At 41.5% G+C, this 12,027-nt stretch overlaps 1 protein-coding gene across 1 annotated transcript in view; it reads right to left on the bottom strand.

Annotated features, from left to right (window-relative positions):
- The window catches only part of ubtd2 (ubiquitin domain containing 2), an 88,747-nt gene that overhangs the window by 26,661 nt on the left and 50,059 nt on the right, over nt 1–12,027 (bottom strand). The gene's annotated exons all lie outside the window — the stretch shown is intronic.

The raw sequence follows: 12,027 nt of genomic DNA on the forward strand, positions 1-12,027 counted from the left end.
ATCTAAAAGCATTTTTAAATGATTTTAATGATTAAGCATTTGTGAAATAGTACAAATCTATATTACTAGTACAGCACACATTAACTTATTCTATGTATTTTTTTTTGTCAATCTAACTATTGCAAATGGAACACAGAAAAAGGATTAGGCTTGAAAGGTTTCTTATCCTATGACTCGATCTGGCGGACAATCTTAGTATTATTACAGCCTGAAATGTCAGCTGAAATGTCTAATAGTTTTCAATTTTCTGTTAGCCATAGAACATTGTAAATTCATGAGACTAAGCATGTACTGTTTCCTTTTTTTACTGCTACTTTAATAAATCACCATGGCAACACCATTCAAAGATATCTAAAATCTGTTTGCAGTTTAGGTTCCTCAGTGTTTTGGCATCATGTAGACAAATTTCTTGTGAATAGTGGTCAACCGATATTGTTTTTTTTTTATGTCTAAATATAATTAATACTCCTGTCTGCCGTGCTGCTGAGTGGTTTGTGATTGTAGATCCATGTAGCTCCGCTTTTCTGTTGAATCTCTATCTTACTATCACTCTCTGTTGTTTAAAGTGATAAAATACAACTTTGATCATTCGGTTTTAATCTAAAACCGTGAGTACAGGGCACGTGCAGTAGTTAGTCGGCTAGCTTGTCATTCGCTTTTCCATTCGCATTTTGCGTCTATTACCGTTTTCTTTTTTCTCTCGCTCCATTTTTCATGAGTTCATTAAACAACAGTGGTAAGTCGGAATCATTCATCAATCACGGTGAGTAATGGCTTCTCCTCCTATTGTTGTTTGCACCACTTACCACATGTACAGTTTCTCTCTCTCTGTTGGCAACGAGGGACTCACACTGATCATAACGTAGATGTGCTCTGTTTGACAGAAACCTGGCTAAAACCAGATGATTACATTATTTTAAACGAGTCTACCCCCAAGATTACTGTTATAAACATGAGCCGCGTCTAAAAGGTAAAGGTGGAGGTGTTGCTACAATTTAGAGCAATATTTTCAGTATTTCTCATAGGGTGGGTTTCAAGTATAACTCATTTGAAGTAATAGTGCTTCATATAACATTATCCAGAGAAACAAGTGTTAATGATAAATCCCCTGTGATGTTTGTATTGGCTACTGTATACAGGCCACCAGGGCACTTTATTAAAAAATTTGCTTATTTAGTGCTTAGTTAGTGCTGGCTGCAGATAAAGTCTCAATTGTTGGTGATTTTAATATCCATGTTGATAATGAAAAGGATGCATTGTGATCAGCATTCATAGACATTCTGAACTCTATTTGGGTTAGACAACACATGTCAGGTCCTACTCATTGTCGAAATCATTCTCTAGATTTAATACTGTCACTTGAAATTTATGTTAATGGTGTTGAAATTCTGCAGCAAGTATGGTAGAACCATCACTTCTACCACAAAAGACTGCTTTGTAAGTAATCTTCCTGATTTATCTAAATTCCTCAGCATATCCAATAGCTCAGAAAAACTTGATGATGTAACAGAAACTATGGACTCTCTCTTTTCTAGCACTTTAGATATGGTTGCTCCTTTACTCTTAAGGATGATTAAGGAAAACAGTCTGACACCGTGGTATAATTAGCACACTCGCACCCTAAAGAGAGCAGCCCGGAAAATGGAGTGCAGCTGGAAGAAAACAAAACTAGAGGTATTTCGTATTGCATGGCGGGAAAGTACCCTATCCTACAGAAAAGCATTAAAAACTGCTAGATTACCTTTTGTCTCTTTTAGAAGAAAACAAACATAACCCCAGGTATTTATTCAATACGAATTATCATCAGTACGAATCAATTCAAATTAATGAAAAATAAAGCATCAACAGGCGTTGACATTTCCCATCAGCACAGCAGTAATTACTTCCAAGATCGATACTATTAGATATAAAATTGTAACCATGCTGCCGTCGGCTACAGTATCACATCAGATAGTGTGCTGTAGATCCCCTGAGGAACAATTCCTCTCATTCTCTACTATAGGAGAGGAAGAATTGTATAAACTTGTTAAATCATCTAAACCAACATGTACGTTAGACCCTATTCCATCTAAGCTCTAGCTTACGCCTTCACTACTGTTCGGATGCTCTTGCGTACTGCTCCGCGCTTTGCTCCCTGTTTATGTACTTTTATGTACAGATTTTTCTTCACACATCATGTGTGTACAGATGGATCCCAGCAAGGTTCGTGCAGTCCTGGAGTGGCCCCACCCTGATTCATTGAAACAAGTCCAACGCTTCCTGGGTTTCGCCAACTTTTATAGGAGATTTATTCGAGGCTTCAGTTCCATTGCAGAACCTCTCACAGCTCTCACCAGGAGGTCTGGCACACCCTTCCAGTGGACGGAGAAGGCTAACCAGGCGTTCAAACGACTCAAACAGCTGTTTACTTCCACTCCCATACTGACCCTACCAGATCCTGAATTACCGTTTATTATCGAGGTGGACGCATCGGACGTGGGAGCAGTTTTGTCCCAGAGAGCGACTAGGGACAATAAACTCCATCCTTGTGCCTTCTTTTCATGTCGACTGACAGCAGCAGAGAAGAACTATGATATTGGGAATCGGGAGTTGCTGGCCGTTAAGCTGGCATTGGAGGAATGGAGGCACTGGCTGGAGGGTGCTAAACACCCATTTGTGATATGGACGGACCACAAGAACCTCAATTACATCCAGGGAGCCAAAAGGTTAAATCCTCGGCAAGCTCGTGGGCCCTTTTCTTTAACCGTTTTGACTTTGTACTCTCTTACAGACCTGGCTCCAAGAATATTAAGCCTGATGCTCTGTCAAGGCAGTTCGAGTCCCAGGAAGAGGAGGACAGGTCAGAGCCCATCATACCAAGGTACAGAGTGCTGGCAGGCATCCAGTGGGACTTGGAGATAGCAGTACGGAAGGCCCAAATTCACCAACCTGACCCAGGTAATGGCCCATTGGGTCGCCTCTTTGTGCCTAACACCATCAGGTCTGAAGTACTGCAGTGGGGTCATGCCGCACCGTCATCTGGACATCCAGGGGTCCTGAGAACCCTGAGGCGGATCCAGTCTAAATTTTGGTGGCCCAACATGGGAACTGATGTCCGGAGAATGGTTGCTGCTTGTTCCACTTGCGCCCAGAATAAGGAACCTAGAGCCCTCCCTCAAGGTAAACTACATCCCCTTCCTATCCCGAGACGACCCTGATCCCACATATCCATGGATTTTGTTAGTGGCCTACCCAACTCTCAAGGTAACACCGTGATACTTGTTGTAGTCAACAGATTTTCTAAGGCATGTCATCTCATTCCCGCCCCTAAAATTCGTATAACAGGCCAGACGGCAGAACTTCTCATGCAACATGTCTTTAGGATTCATGGGTTTCCTCAGGATATGGTGTCTGATAGGGGTTCCCAGTTTACCTCAAGATTCTGGAAGACTTTTGGACATCTAATCGGTTCCACCATCAGTTTGTCCTCAGGGTTCCATCCCCAGTCCAATGGCCAGACAGAGAGAGTGAACCAGGAGATTGAAAAGACCCTCAGGTGTCTGGTCTCGAATAACCCGAGTACGTGGAGTTCCCAGCTGGTCTGGGCAGAATTTGCCCATAACACCCTCCATCACTCATCATTGGGTATGTCCCCATTTGAATGCCAGTTTGGGTTCCCCCCCTCTCTGTTTTCTGAACAGGACCTTCAAGCACAGGTTCCAGCACCGGGCCAGTTAGTCCGGAGGTGCCGGGGGGTCTGGCGGAGAGCTCGGGCAGGCCTGTTAAAGTCATCCCGGGAACAGCAGAAACAGGCCAATCGACGTCGGCGGATCAGTCCGTCACTCCGTCCGGGACAGAGAGTGTGGCTTTCGACTAGAAATCTCCCATTGTGCCTCGAGTCACGGAAACTAGGTCCTAGATATATTGGACCTTTCAAGATTCTCAAGAAAATAAACCCAGTCTCTTACCGACTCCTACTGCCCAGGTCTATGCGCATACACCCCACATTCCATATTTCATGTCTCAAACCTGTCATCTACTCTCCTTTGTCTCCTGCAGTTAGACCACCTCCAGTTCCTCAGATGGTGGAGGGGCAACCAGCTTACTCCGTGGAGAGACTTTTTAACATGCGCAAAGTATGGGGAGGGGTCCAATATTTGGTTGACTGGCAAGGCTATGGTCCAGAAGAGCGCTCGTGGGTACCAGCCAGAGACATACTGGACCCAGAGCTCATCAGGGACTTCCAACGACAACAGTCAAACAGCACTAAAAGGAACGTCAGGAGCCGTTCATCAAGAGGGGACTCCTGTAAGACTTTAGCCAGCAATACTTCCTCCAACCACTAGGGGTCACACTCCTGCCACGACGAACAATATTGCTCCCAGCCACAAGGGGGCGCAGGATGTCTGTTGCCTGCAATCTTCCTCCCAGTTGCCAGGGGGCAACCATTGGCAAGAACTCTCAGTTGTGCCTAGCAATTATTGTTGATGATACTCACCTGTGTAGGGCTCTATTTAAGTTTTTCCTTTAGCCATTGTTTTTTGTTCAATCTTGAGCCTACCTACCTGTGTATCCTATTGCATACCGTGAGTCTTTTGTAAGCCATTGCGCGTGTTTTGTTTTCCCTTTTTGTAACTATTGGAAGCTTTGCTTCTGGTTTTGTTTGTACTTTGTTCCTTGTCTTTTTTTTTGGGATCTTCAAGTAAAGCCACTTGAAGTTTATACCTCTCATCTCCCACTTGTTATTCCTCTTGGGTTATTCTGCACTTGGGTCTCAAAATCCTCAACTTTGGTTTAGCTCACTCAGGAAGAACACCAGCTCTGTGTCCAGGAGATATGGGTTCTAGCCCTGCTAAGGACAACCTTCAAGATTTTAGTCTATAGTCTGGCAGTTCCTGCTTCTGTATCATTACACTGATGTGAACAAGGAACTTGGGAACATTCTAATGAAGCACAAGACTGCAAATAGAGTCATCAACCATGTGGGGAAAGAATGATATTCAGAAAGAGCAGTCAGAACTCCTTAAGAAGGATTTCAGTGAACTCTTTGAAACACTTCAAAGACTTGAAGTTCAGTCGTTCATCAGTGGACTACTCCCAGCAAGGGGAACTAACATGTTTTCACGGCTGCTTGGGCTGAATACATGGCTACAAAGAACCTGCAGTATAAAAGGAGTCAACTTCATCGACAACTTTAGTCTTTTCTGTGGCCATAGACAACCGTTTAAACTTGGTGCAAGAGTGCTAAAGGACAATATCTACTTCTCCCTCCATCATCCATTTACATTTACATTTAGTCATTTTGCAGACGCTTTTAACCAAAGCGACTTACAATTGGGGAATACATAAAGCGATTCATCTTGAAGAGGCAATCAGACAGAGGAAGTGCTCGCAACACCAAGTCTCAGGCATTGTTCAAATAAGTACAAGCTAGCAAGGGAAGTAATAAATAAAGTGAAAGATAAAGTTTTTTTTTTTTTTGTTTTTTTTATAAGTTTAGGATGAAGTTAAGTAGTGTCAAAAGAGATGAGTTTTCAGATGTTGCTTGAAGATTGACAGAGATTCAACATTCTGGATAGGGGTGGGAAGATCATTCCACCAGCCAGGAATGGTGAACGAGTGTGTTCTGGAGAGTGATTTTGAGCCTCTCTGTGATGGTACCATGAGGCGTCGCTCACTAGCAGATCTCAGACTTCTGGAGGGGATGTAGATTCGTAATAGTGAGTGGAAGTAGGCGGGTGCTGAGCCAGTGGTTGCTCTATATGCAAGCATCAATGACTTGAACTTGATGCGAGCTGCAACTGGTAGCCAGTGCAAGGAAATAAAGAGAGGTGTAACTTGGGCTCGTTGAAGACCAGTCGAGCTGCTACATTCTGAATCATTTGTAGAGGTTTGATTGTGTTTGATGGAAGTCCAGCCAGAAGAGCACTGCAGTAGTCCAGCCTAGTAATGACACGGGCCTGGACAATAAGTTGTGCAGCATGTTGTGTAGTGCAAACCTGCAAGATCGAGCAGTCTTTGCAATGTGCTCTTTGAAGGTAAGCTGGTCAAAGATCACACCAAGATTTCTGATCGAAGTTGATGGGGTAATTGTAGAAGTACCTAGCTGGATGGTGAAATCATGCTGTAGAGTCGGAGTGGCAGGGAAGACAAGAAGCTCAGTCTTTGCCAGGTTGAGCTGTAGGTGATGTTCTTTCATCCATGCCGAGATGTCCGTTGGACCGTTGGATCATCTGGTTGAAAAGAGAGATAGAGCTGTGTGTCATCAGCGTAGCAATAGTAGGAGAAGCCATGTGCCTGTATGATGGGACCCAGTGATGTAGTGTGTGTCAATCCACTCAATCTGAATGGCACACACACACCTGGACAGAGTATGAGTGACCACAGGACTTCATATTTACATTCATGCATTTAGCAGAAGCTTTTATCCAAACCGACTTGCATTGCATTCAAATTACAGTTTTACATTTTTATCAGCTCTTGCTTTCCCTGGGAATCGAACCCATGACCTTGGCATTGCTAGCGCCATGCTCTACTATTTGAGCTACAGGAAAGCTACTTTATAGTAGCAGAACCTCATGTGGTTGACACATCCCACAAGGACAATGATAACACCACTCTGCCACAACAAGCACTGCTCATGGACACCATGCCGGCTGATCCCTGCCCACAGAGCTCATCACAGACATACTGTGACGTATTAGAACAGCTCCAAGACTCAGCACCCAAGGACGACTTTCTGGAAAACAGCCAGGGAGGCCAGGAAAACATATCACAGCCTCCTGAAACACCAGAGCCCATCTCACCAGACACATTATTCCTCTCTCCAGCACCTCCACTTCTAAGCTTCTCACAGAAAATGGAGGAATTGGTGTATGCTGGGACCAAACTCTCCCACTCTTTCGCTGCAAGCCTCCAGATATCAACTAAAAATCTGCGGGCCCCACAACTTTCTTTGCAAAGCAGATTGTGTTTATTTGCAAAACACTGGATTTGTTTGATGAATATTGGCACAAAATTCGCTCCATACGCGCTGCTCACGCTCTGCATATGCGCCGCTTCTGCGCTGCCTCTGCTCTGCTTACGCGTGCGGTTTGAAACCGGCGTAATTCAGCGAATATGTCTGTGCACTTTTCAGAGCGCCATCAGTCAAATCCATTCCACGTGACATGACGAATGCCCTAATAAATTAAACTTAATTTAGCTACAGCTTTGAACACTGCTGCTTCCTCAAATCTATTGCACGTGGCTCATTCAGAGTCCATATAAATGAAACTCCATTCAGTGTTTTCACTAGTTACTCGCGCCTGCTGCACTACCGAGACACAGCAAAGTAAACAAAGCATCTGTGCGTACCTGCTGCTCAGATACACCTAACCCTACCCAATACTTTATTTAAACTTTTAGATTATTTCCTTCATTTTTATTTTTATTGAAAAATGCCTTTCTGATGTAATAAGAGCTGTGAAAAGGGAGAAGAACGATTTCGGTAAAAGGCGGACGCGAACTCGGGTCTCTCGCGTTAAAAACACAGTGGTACGCTTTACCACTTACGCCACTGGAATTGAAAAAAAAATTAGCTGTCTTTTGTAATATTGTTACGATAGTGAGCAGAGGTAAATAACCCCTGCCGACAAGGCGGCCTATTTGCACTTTGTGTAAATAGACACTCTGTTATTTAAAAGGCACCAGAATACAGAAAATGGCATGTAAATACTGCAGTAATTTTTTTTTTTTTCTGGGGGAGGATCCACCCACATTTATTTTGCTTCCGACGCCCATAAACTGACGCCTTAAACCAGGTTAAGTGTATTATGGGAGGAAAAGGCTTTACGCATAATTAAACGCATTACATTCTTATTCTGGACTCATCTGCTTTGTATTCTTCGTATGCTTTATTAATAATGTGTTTATTGAGTTTGGTCTTTTAAAAACACTGTTTTAATGCATTAAGCCACGTTAAGCATTTTCCCAGCATCTGGAGATGCCGCCGGAAGTGCTGCTGCTTCCTTTTACACTGAAATGCCTTCCGTTTGCACTGAAAAGTTCACGCACATCCACATATGAAATCACTTGCGTATATACACAACTAAAGCATGTGTCTTTCTTATTGGAATTGTTTATGTTTGTGAATTTTATTTTGTATGTTTGCACGTGTGTTTTATGGGTGTGTGCGCACATCTAGTTTATATGTATGTGCGAGTGTTTATAAGTGTATATGCATGGATCAAGTTTATATGCGAGTATGAATAGGTGTGTGTGCATGCAGCGATTTTATATGTATGTGCGTGTGTTGTTGTGGGTGTATATGCATGGATCGAGTTTATATGTATAAGCGAGTGTCTATAGGTGTATGCATGTGTGAAGTTTATATGTATACGCAAGTTATTCACAAGTGTATATGCATTCATTACTAACATATGTATTGGTATGGATTTCATATTAGTGTGCACGTGTATTTCATATATATATTTTGAACATTCAATAGTATACATGTATATGTGAGTAGTTTATAGGTGTATATGCATGTGTTTTATGTATGTATTGATAAGCGAATTTTGATTTAAATCCTACGTGGCGCCTCATAATATGTATCTATGTATGTGTATATACAGTATACATGCATACACATACATGCGATAACTAATATTAATAATTTAAACTTCACTAATAAAAATGCAGTTCATTACCCTTTAAACCATAGGCTACAGTGCAACCAGTATTGTCTGATTCAGTGTTATTTCAGTATTGTTTATATACTATTGTAGTTTTTATTAAAATTTTAAATTAGTGTATATTTTATCCCTTTTTATTATTATTATTACTTTTTAAAGTTTAGTTTATTTTTATGTCAGTTTTAATTTTGATTTATTTAATACTGTTAGTGTTTCAACTTAAATGTCTTTGTAATGCTAGGAGCTGAGCAGAGGCATGATGATGCAGATCCATGTACAGATAAAGATTTATTAACAAAACAATGCAAACACTGATAAACAAGAAAATAGGAAACAAGAACCAGTACACATCGACTGACAACTGAATAAAGGAAACAGGAAAACAAAGGGCTGACAAGGAACAGGTGTGAGTAATTAGTGACTATAGCAACAAACAAGGGTAGTCATAGGAACAAACAAGGCAGACAAGGGAACAAAGGCAGTGAGGCAAACAGGAACAGAAACCAGGAAGCAAATATAGAAACAGCAGGTGAACAGAAAACATTTCAACACAAAAGTCCTAATCACAAATATAGGAATCATGACAGTCTTTTAGTGCCAAGACAAAATTTCAAATTGTGTAATTTAAGGTTTTCATATAATATTTATATTTTATTTTACCTTCATCTCAATTAATTAAAATGTTTTTCTTTTAAATAACAACGATATCCTTGATCCGATTCTGACTGCTAAGTCGGTTAACATAAGTCGGTTGACATTTGAAATTTTTAAAGGGGTCATCGGATGCTAATTTTCCACAAGATGATATGATTCTTTAGGGTCTTAATGAAAAGCCAAACATACTTTGGTTAAAATTTCTCAATGAAAGTGTAAAACAACACCTTTTTTACCCTGCCAGAAAGAAGTCTTTTCACAGCAAGCCGTTTCAGTGCATTGCCCTTTAAATGCTAATGAACTCTGCTATCCCCGCCCCTCTCCCTCCGTGGGGTGACACGCAGTTCTCTGAGAGACTTAAACTTTAGCTGCATTCATCGTGAAACTTGCAAACTAGCACATTATTAGGAAAGGCGATTAGCAAAATTCATAAAAAAAAAAAACATATACTCACTTCTTCTGGAGGTGAAGCTGAATCACAAATGATTTGTGCAAAAATAGACGCATTTAGACAGATCGGGGGACACATTCCCTTCAAAAACAAATGTACTCCATTGTGTCTTCAGTGGATCAGATGTCGGGAGTAAATGACGACTGTTATGTTCATTATTGCATCCAACAACAAACCACCTCAATCGCTTAGGAGACATTCTTGTCTACAGCCGCTCCGGCGTTGAAACAATGGCAGACTGACAGCAGCTCACTCAGGGCAGGTCTAAGGTAAGACGGCCGTGTCAATGAACAATCGTGGGAGGGGCCTGGGTCCGTGTGACGTCACACAGCCAAGAATCTGAGAACGGCTTGATTTGGAAAAGGGGATATTATTTATCTGGATTTTCAGCATTATAGGGTGGTTGTGTACACACTGCCAACACACATTTCAGTTCAAAACAACATGTAAAAGTGAATTTTGCATCCGATGATCCCTTTAAATATTGAAATTCATCTCCTGAATGAGGCCCATCCTTTGTTCCCAAAGTTCCTTTGTTCCCTTTGATTCTCGCAGCTAGTTGGATATAACTTTGTGGATATTTATATATATATATTTAGTATCAAAACATAAATAACTTTTAAGTTTACTTATATTTAATTAAATATAAAAAGCTGCACTTGATCGTCCAAATATAAATGTGGGTTATGCTGATTTTTATTTACACTATCTGAGATGAGCAGTAAAGAGGCCCAACAGTGCTGCAAGACTACTGTACAAATTAGACATATTCAAAGAGCTCTAAAATATAAAATATCCAAGTTTTCAGTCTGTATGTTATGGGAACAATGTGATTAAATTCCACTAAGGTGATCTGAGAAAAAAAAAAAAAAAAAGTGGTACCAAGTGGTACTGCTCTTCGCATAAACTTGACCACAAATATTCAAAGACAGTAAAATAACTGTGTAAACCCATCTCTGTAAACTCACAACCAGTGAGATTTAAGAGAAAGTGGAGGATGGTTACAATCTGTGACATTTTTGCTGGGTGAATCTCAGAGCTATAAATATGCTTACACTGCTCTCTGAGTGCTGTGCAAGTCAAACTACCACAGACCCAGCATGACATGCAGAGCAGCTCTAGAACCCCCTAAAATCACTGTGGATGGAATTTCCCCTGCTGCTGAAACAACTGCTGATGACACTACTGATTGACATCACCTGGTCAGCCGATGTGGTGGTGGGTTTATGCTTCTGAAAAGGCCACCATGGGGTGAAATTGTTGTAAGCTGTAGAGTACATTCCTGGAAATGCACATTATACATTGCCATTCAAAATTTTAAATATTCATTTTGTTGGCACCCAATGCTAGTCTTGAGGTGAACAATTAATCTGTGCAAGTTAATCACCTGAAGAAAAAAACAAAAACATTTGCTTCTGCTCTGGAATGGCACTCCTTCTCTGATGACGTCAGTTTGATGGCTTGGGCCTTGGCTTGGACAAAATATTTTTTACCACGTCCCTCCAACCATTTGCTGCGAGTGAGAGATGGAGAGGAGGAGAGCAAAAATAAAACCCCCTCTCTACAATCCTCCAATCTACAATCTACCTAACACTGTTCGGGAAGCAGACACACTCTGTCAGTTTAAATCTAGATTAAAGACCCATCTCTTTAACCTGGCTTACACATAATACACTATTGCATTTCTGTAATTCAAATCTGTTAAAGGATTGTTAGGCTGCATTAATTAGGTCAACCAGAACCGGGAACACTTCCCAAAACACCCGATGTACTTGTTACATCATTAGAAGAATGGCATCTACGCTAATATTAGTCTATTTCTTTCTTATTCCGAGGTCACCGTAGCCAGCCAGATCCAGACTGTATCCAGATCAGATGGTCACTGCAGCCAACCGAATCCAGTCCATATCCAGATCAGTTGGTGGATCAGCACCTAGAGATGACCTCTACAGGTCCAGGACAACTAGATAAGCCCCAGAGACTGATCCCCAGTGAAGACCCTGTCTCCTAGACAGCCATCGGGACAAGACCACAGGAACCAGATGAGTCCTTTGCACAGTCTGACTCTGCTGCTGCCTAGATTTAAACTGCTGATTTTGTCTGGCCAGAGGAGAATGACACTATTCCGACACACTCTTTCCCCGTCTAAATACTGTAAAGCTGATGTAAAGCCACCCAGCTTTATATCAATGATGTAAAGCTGCTTTGACACAATTTGCATTGTTAAAAGCGCTATACAAATAATAGTGACATGACTTGAGTCTCTCT

This window comes from Onychostoma macrolepis, chromosome 21 (assembly GCF_012432095.1).
Source record: "Onychostoma macrolepis isolate SWU-2019 chromosome 21, ASM1243209v1, whole genome shotgun sequence".
In the NCBI taxonomy this organism is placed as follows: domain Eukaryota; kingdom Metazoa; phylum Chordata; class Actinopteri; order Cypriniformes; family Cyprinidae; genus Onychostoma; species Onychostoma macrolepis.